Source organism: Mandrillus leucophaeus, unplaced genomic scaffold, assembly GCF_000951045.1.
Source record: "Mandrillus leucophaeus isolate KB7577 unplaced genomic scaffold, Mleu.le_1.0 Scaffold114, whole genome shotgun sequence".
In the NCBI taxonomy this organism is placed as follows: Eukaryota; Metazoa; Chordata; class Mammalia; order Primates; family Cercopithecidae; genus Mandrillus; species Mandrillus leucophaeus.
Genome location: NW_012099654.1, coordinates 3,809,063 through 3,816,346, shown reverse-complemented (window position 1 = coordinate 3,816,346; position 7,284 = coordinate 3,809,063). Strand labels below are relative to the sequence as shown.

The following is a 7,284-nucleotide window of genomic DNA, read 5'->3' as shown; positions in this document are numbered from 1 at the left end:
TTGGTGGCAGGCACCTGTAATCTCAGCTACTTGGGAGGCTGAGGTAGGAGAATCGCTTGAAGCTGGGAGGCAGAGGTTGCAGTGAGCCCAGATCGCGCCACTGTACTCCAGCCTGGGTGACAGTGCGAGACTCTGTCTCAAAAATACAAACAAACAAATAAACAGAAACATCATGTCCTTTGCTGCAACATGGATGCATGCAGATGGAGGCTATTATCCTAAAGGAATTAACAAAGGAAGAGAAACCAAATACCACATGTTCTCACTTATAAATGGGAGCTAAACACTGAGCACACATGAACACGACGAAGGGAACGACAGACACCAGGGCTTACTTGAACGTAGAGGGTGGGAGGAGTGTAAGGGCCAAAAAGCTACCTATCAGGTACTATGCACACTACCTCAGTGACTAATCATTTTGTACACCAAACCCCAGCAACATGCAATTCACCCATTTAACAAATCTACACATGTACTCCTGAACCTAAAATAAAAGTTGAAAAATTAAAAAGTAAAACAAAATTGGGGTACTTTTTTGCTAACTTTAGCTATATTTTCCACTCATGAGTATAAATAATTAATAGAGAACAGTACCATATCTAAAATTAGAAGACAGCCTCTTAGTTTGGGACCCATAAAAACTATAGAGGGGGCTAACATGAATTATTTTCAGTTTTTAAAAACAAAACAAGGCTGGACATGGTGGCTCACACCTGTAATCCCAACACTTTGGGAGGCCGAGGCATGTGGATCATCTGAGAACAGGAGTTCGAGATCGGCCTGGCCAACATGGCAAAACCCGTCTCTACTAAAAACATAAAAAATTAGCCAGGCACGGTAGCACATGCCTGTAGTCTCAGCTACTCAAGAGGCTGAGGCAGGAGAATTGCTTGAACCTGGGAGGCGGAGGGTACAGTGAGCTGAGATCGCGCCATTGCACTCCAGCCTGGGCGACAGAGCAAGACTCCATCTCAAAAAAACAAAAACCAAAAAACATACATCTCCTTCACATTAATACACAAACTAACAAAAAATGAAGGTTTTCTTAATTTTTAACATTTCTATCAACTCAACTTGTGGTTATATCTCACATAAATCAAAAGTTCTGATTGATGAGAGACAGATACATCACGATTTTTTTAAAATAAGGAAGTAAATTACTGCTTTGAAATGTACCTCAGCTGAGCATGGTAGCTCATGCCTATAATCCCAGCACTTTGGGAAGCTGAGGTGAAAGGACTGCTTAAGGCCAGGAGATCAAGACCAGCCTGGGCAACAAAGCGAGACCCCATCACTATTAGAAAAGAAGAGAACCTCAACGAAGTGTCATACGTGGTACATGGGGTGGGTGTAGAGAGATAATAAAAGGGAGAAAAGATAAGAAGATGAGGATCACTGAAGTAGACACTAAAAGCTATCCTAATTCCGCTGATAATAATATTAGTAGCTCACCATTAATACATTAGCACATTTAGGTAATTCTGTCAACAACATTTTGAGATGAATTCTGTAATAACCACTCTTACAGATGAGGAACCTGAGGCCAGGAGGGATTCGGTATCTTAATAAAAGTCAGGCAGCTAGAAACAGCAAAGTCAGGATTCAAACCTATGCCTATGGGCTTAAACTGTAGAACTGCACTGAGTAGCAACTACTGTTGATGGAAGTCTCAGAATAAATTAATTAGGTACATCACAAGTCAATCCAAACTTGAAAGCACTGGTATACATGTATAAAAGCTTTCAGACTACAAAATTCTTTTATTAGTATGGTTTAGTACTTTATCTTTCATTGTATAACAGTAAGTCAAACTCACTGACTTTTTCTCCACTTCTATGAATTAATAAATTGGCTTCTGTCCTTATCACTATATTAATGCTACTACTCATAAGATCTACAATAACCCTCCAAGTTCCAAATTCAACTGATTATTTTCATTCTTACTTCTCTTGACCTTATGACAGACTACACCAAACTGACCACCTTCTGTCACTTAAAAGTTTCTGTCTTTCCTTGACACTCAGGACAATCCGACCTTCTGGAGAGGGATCTAGGCAGATAATACAGATATGGGAGCTACCAGTGTATATATTTGGTAAATGGAACCACTAGACAGAATAAGATTTCTAAATAAGGCCGAGGGCCAGTGGCTCACACCTGTAATCCCAGCACTTTGGGAGGCCGAGGCGGGCGGATCACGAGGTCAGGAAATCGAGACCATCCTGGCTAACAGGGTGAAACCCCGTCTCTACTAAAAATCACTTGAACCCGGAGGCAGAGGTTATGGTGAGCCAAGATTGTACCACTCACTCCATCCTAGGTGACAGAGTGAGGCTCCATTTCAAAAATAAAAACAGTCTAATAAATGGATTTGTTCCCAATTCATATTTTCAAAAATTGTGTGCATCTGGACTTAAGGAACCTTTTAACATTTTAATTCACAATATTTCACCTAACTACAAGCCTCAGTTATTCCACTTGCTCTTACTTAGAAATCTTATCCCATCTAGAGGCTCCATTTACCAAATGTATACACTGGTAGCTCCCGACTATCTATCATCTGCCTAGATCTCTGATTCATATTTGCAACAGTTCACGCAACACCTCTACCTGGATTCTCCCTCAGGAAACCCAAACCTAAATAAAGTATATCCAAAGTTGACCAGGCATGGTGGCTCCCAGCACTTTGGGAGGCCAAGGCTGGCAGATCACTTGAGGTCAGGAGTTCAAGACCAGCCTGGACAACATGGTAAAATGCTGTTTCTACTAAAAATACAAAAATCAGCCAGGCATGGTGGTGGACACCTGTAATCCCAGCTACTTAGGAGGCTGAGGAAGGAGAATCACTTGAACCTAGGAGACAGAAGTTGCAGTGAGCCAAGATTGCACCACTGCACTCTAACCTGGGCAACAGAGCGAGACTCCATCTTCCAAAAAAAGAAAAAAAAAACAAAAAACAAAAAAAGGGACTCCATCTTCCAAAAGAAAAAAAATGTTACCTTCTCTCCCTCTACAATCCTCTCTTCTTCCTCTCCTCACATTCTATATTAACAAAGCAACCACCTACCCAGTTGTATGCTAAAACCTGTTGAAGTCATCCTCCACTCAGTCATTCTTTTCCCTTAACACAACTCTTCATTGTCATCATTAACAAAATTGGGTGATACTATCATTATGCGCATATCACATGTCAGTCAATGAGCTTTATACACTACTTCTGGCCATTTCAATAAGCTTGCAAAGTATGTCTCATACTCATTTTACAGCTAAAGAAGCCAAGCCTAAGTAACTATCCCTCATTTACACAACCATGGCAGCAGAGTCCTGGTGCCCTGACTTAAATCCAGTCTGTGTGACACCGAAGCACATCTCCTTCGACCTCAAATACTGCCTTTCTACTTCAGCAGATGTGTCTCAACTCTAGCCCCTCCTCTGTCACCTCCACAGCCACAGCTTTGCTTCAAGGCTTTGCCAAGGTTATCATAAAGGCTCGTATCTTTTCTCCACTCCAATCCAGTGTTTAAACTGCTATTGGAATGATCTTCCTAAAAAGAGAGAGAGAGAACCCCATTCTGTTCATTCCTTTCTTCGAAAACCCATTATTGGTTCCCCATCACCATGGAGCAAAACTCATACACATCCATTCACAATCAGGCCCCAACGACCACGGGACCTGGGCCACATCAACTGACTTCCCTGTTTTCAGAACAGGACCGGTTATAACTCTACGCTTTAGCATTTGCTGGGACTGTCTCTCATCGTATCCTACATCCCCAAAAACTTCTGACAAGTTCTCACTCATCCATTGTTCAAGACCCAGTTCAACCGTCACCGCCTCTGTAAAGCCCTTCCACAGTCAGTCAGACAGAATTAATGCAGCCCTCCTCTGCAAGCCCCATATTACTTTGTTCAGTTCACTCACAGGACAGGATTATCTCCTTAATGTTTGTCTCATCTTTAACACTGAATTTCTAGATTACTTTGCACATTCATGTTTTTGTACCCAGCCTAACAGTACACATTACAAGAACTACTGGAATGAATTTTCCAAATTAAACTAATTCTATACCTGAGAAGTTACAAATAAAGTGTGACAACATTCAACTTGGCACTTTTTGAAATATGCAATTTGCTAAATTTGTTCCCAACTTGTATTTTCAAAAACCTTTGTATAGTTAGACCTTAAGGAATTGTTAACATTGTAATCCACAATACTTCACTAAACTATAGACTCCATGACAGTAGGGCCTGTTTGTGCCCTACAACACACAACAGACACTCAATGTTTGTGGAATAAATGAAATCTACCTTTGTTTAGCCTAAAACTAGCATTTCACTGGAACAATTAGTAACCAAAACTGTATTCTTAAAAAAAAAAAAAACACATGTGGGGGTGGAAGGAATCTAGGCAAGTCACAATTCTAGCCTAAAAAACAGGCTAGCATAGATGAGTAGTCCCCTATACAGAGCACGTAAACGTTAAGGTATCATATACCAACTCTAAAACTCCAAGAGTCTAATAAGTATTCTAGGATATCTGATAAATTACTAGTTTTTCCTTCACTATCTTTAAATCATCACACTTTTCCCTTAATAATTCTACCTTGGTGATTTTATTGTTATCACTGAAACAATTGTGAAATATTCCTACTACCGCTGAGGCATACCAAATTTAGAACTTAAATTTCAGGGCTAAATATACAAAAAATAATGGCATGGGAGGAGACTATCATCTTAAATACGATAATCACACAATTCCTTTTTTCCACTTAGAATCACAAAATCTCAGGGGAAGGAACATACAAGTTTTAACTTCCTACCCAACCAACAATCCTTTATACAGAATCCTTGACAGATACTGTGTTTTTTGGGTTTTTTTGTTTTTTTTTTTTTTTGAGACGGAGTCTCGCTTTGTCGCCCAGGCTGGAGTGCAGTGGCGCGATCTCGGTTCACAGCAAGCTCCGCCTTCCGGGTTCACGCCATTCTCCTGCCTCAGCCTCCCGAGTAGCTGGGACTACAGGCGCGCACCACCACGCCCGGCTAATTTTTTGTATTTTTAGTAGAGACGGGGTTTCACCCTATTAGCCAGGATGGTCTCGATCTCCTGACCTCGTGATCCACCCGCCTCGGCCTCCCAAAGTGCTGGGATTACAGGCGTGAGCTAGACAGATACTGTTGGAACCTCTACATGAATACTCAACTCTCTTATGTTGTACTTACCTTTAAAAAGTAAATCTTACTGAATTTTTAGGCAGACGACTGAACATAATATGCTTAAGGCTTAAAACGGAGTATTTAGGCAGGAGCTAATAGAGAAAAATATTAGGTTTTTGTTTTCAATTTCTCAACCATTGGTAAAATAATGTTCAAAATCTCAAGCAACTTCAAAGACAAAAGCACACCAAGATCACTTCCAAACTGGAGTCAATTAAATACAATCTTACCAATTCAGTGAACTTCTCTGACTTGTAATATAACAGAATCAATGTAAAAGTGTAAGAGTTGTGTTTGACTCAGCGCTGTTATTTGCTAGAAAAAAAAAAAAAATCTCATCCCCCATAGGCCTAGGATAGGTCCAGACAGGTCACCCGCAATCCCTAGCAGGCAAGCTTTGCTTACTTAAATTCCCTAAACCAAGACTCATCTCTAAATGTCTAAGGTTCTTCTTGTCTCCATAATTCTCCCTATAGAACAAACATAGCTTTAATGGGAAGCATGATATTTCTGCCAGAGATGGTAAACGATATGGAATCACTTGTTTGAAGACAAAATTAGTGGGAGTTTTCAACAAAACAGAAAATGAAAAGTTTAATTTAATAAGGAGGGTGACATGGAAATCTTTCCTCAAAAGCACTTAATTAGTTTTCTCCAAATCAAAATCCTTTGTTGGATATATATTCCATCTTTATTAAATAAATGATAGCATTTGTAATGACTTGAATACTATCTCAAAGGTCAGACTAATTTGAAGCCTTTTAGAACCTAAAATCCACAGGTAAGACATCTTAATTTATGGTCACTCATGTGGAAGGTCAACGTTGCTATTCACGTAAGCTATTTCTAAGTTCCCCAAACAGATCCTCATCATTAATTTAAGGAGAAAAGTCCACTATGACGATCATGTTTTATCTTTGTTTGCGCTTCGAGTGTTAGGACAAACGGACTTTTCCCAGGTGCCTCTCGCCATCTCATTCCTTGCCTTTCCTCCAAAACAAGCAAAACTAAAATACTAAAAAATTTAGTCTGGTCCATACTAGTCACTAAAAATCTTTCCTCTTGTCAACACTTCATAGTAGGATAAGGGACGTAGTTTGCAAAGATTATCTGTACATCCTGTGTAAAAAATAAAATCGCATGGCACACCAAACCCAGATCCACTTCGGTGAATTCCCTCCAGGGCCCAAATGTGTTCATTATGCAACAGCCAGCATTCCCGATTGTAATCCCTGTCTGTGATGCAATGACAAAATACAAATGGCTTGGGTATAATCTGCTCAGTTCGTAAGTAGAGTAATTCGCGAGGAGCCAACGAATTAAAATATTTCCCAAATTCTCAGGAACCTTGAAAATGACAAACTGTGTCACAGTTCTCTGAGAATCACAATGAAAACTTTCCCTTCTGGAAATTTTTTAGAAATATGTCCCTCCAGTTCCAACTCCACAAAAAATCCGTACACACCGTTTTAATTTACGTTAAGAACTGCTCTCCCAGCGGGGAAAGGTGACCTGCATCAGGTGGTTATTTTCGAATCCACCCCGACACGATACCCACGCCGCTTCCCAGACGCTAAAAAGCCAGTGAAATGCTTCATCCTTTCTCCCCAAGGACAGTCATGGGAGTCAGTGTAATCCAGACCCCCGAGCCATAAACCACCCAGGGTTCAAGGCTTTACCTCCTAAGGCAAAGGCCTCTTGAAAAATGGCATAATGGAGAGCTGAGAACACAATTAGGACAAAACTGCAACGACCTGCATTCTAGAGGAGAGAGAATCATACAGTATCTATTCCAAAAGTAGTTACAGGTAAGGGAAGACGGTCAGAGCATCTCTGGAGGCCACCTGGTCGCGTGAACCGAGTCTAAACGCTGAAGTTCCACACCTCCCCGAGTCCGCGTCTCCCCAAGCCAAAGCAATCAGCGCGCACGCCAAGCATCGAGGTGGGGAGAGGACGAGGGGAGGGGGCGGCCAGCCGCAGCTGCGAACTGGCCCGCGGCGGAGGCGAGGGGAGAAGACCAGCATTCCCTCACACAAAATGGTGGCGCCGAGGCGGAGGCCAGCGCACCTG

General features: G+C 41.3%; 1 protein-coding gene across 2 annotated transcripts in view; it reads right to left on the bottom strand.

Annotated features, from left to right (window-relative positions):
- Positions 1-7,284, bottom strand: part of FAM169A (family with sequence similarity 169, member A) — an 84,221-nt gene that overhangs the window by 75,905 nt on the left and 1,032 nt on the right. The window lies entirely within an intron of this gene.